The following is a 1,025-nucleotide window of genomic DNA, read 5'->3' on the forward strand; positions in this document are numbered from 1 at the left end:
CTTCTAAATTTGTTGTGGCAAAAATTATTGAACTTTACAAAATAGTTTTGTGTGAAAAATTTTTTTCAGTGTAGTGCAGCAACAAGTAAAAAAGTAATTCCTCTTTTGATCAGACTAAAAAGTATTCATTTTAACCACATCATTTCTACACTTTGTTGTTGTTGTTGTTTGAGAAAGGGTCTCTGTCGCCCAGCCTGGAGTGCAGTGGCACAATCTCAGCTCACGGCAACCTCCACCTCCCAGGTTCAAGCAATTCTCCTGCCTCAGCCTCCTGAGTAGCTGGGATTACAGGCACCCGCCACCACACCTGGCTAATTTTTACACTTTTAGTAGAGCCAGGGTTTCACCATGTTGGCCAGGCTAGTCCCAAACTGACCTCAAGTGATCTGCCTGCCTCGGCCACCCAAAGTTCTGGGATTACAGGCATGAGCCACTGTGCCCAGCTATTTCTACACATTTTTGATTAGAGATGTTTTGTGCATTTGTTTTTTGTGTTGTTAGAATGTGTATGTGAGCTGCAGGAATGGTCATGACAAGAGTCTTGTATGTGTTAATCCTTCTGTAGCCAGAAGTATGGTGCTGTAGAGGAGGCTTCTCTGTAACAGGTTCACCCATCCACACTGGCCCCATCTACCTTCACCCAAAGAGACGAGTTTGTCAGTGGCTGGATTCAGGAGCGTGGCCTGTGACTGGAAGTGAGAGGCACAGGGAGATAGCTCATTGGAGACTGAATCTGTTGTGCAGCTGTGTGGCTGCTCCAGTGCTCTGATTGGACTGAATGCTTTCAGAAACAGTGTTTGAAGTCCTGGTTGATTGTGCTGTAGGACAGCCTTTTTGCCACCTCTTGGATGGTTCAGTAGGTTTTGCCCACAAGACCCTTAAAAGCTGGTCCTCTGGTACAGATCACCCCTTAGCCAGTTTCATTAATATCTCATCAGTTCCCCACAAAAGCAAGTCTGGGACATGGAACAAGTGGTTTAAAGGGTTAGGAGGGAGAGGAGGGGTGAGAGGGAGGACAGAGGCCC

This window comes from Pongo pygmaeus, chromosome 3 (assembly GCF_028885625.2).
Source record: "Pongo pygmaeus isolate AG05252 chromosome 3, NHGRI_mPonPyg2-v2.0_pri, whole genome shotgun sequence".
Lineage (NCBI taxonomy): Eukaryota > Metazoa > Chordata > Mammalia > Primates > Hominidae > Pongo > Pongo pygmaeus.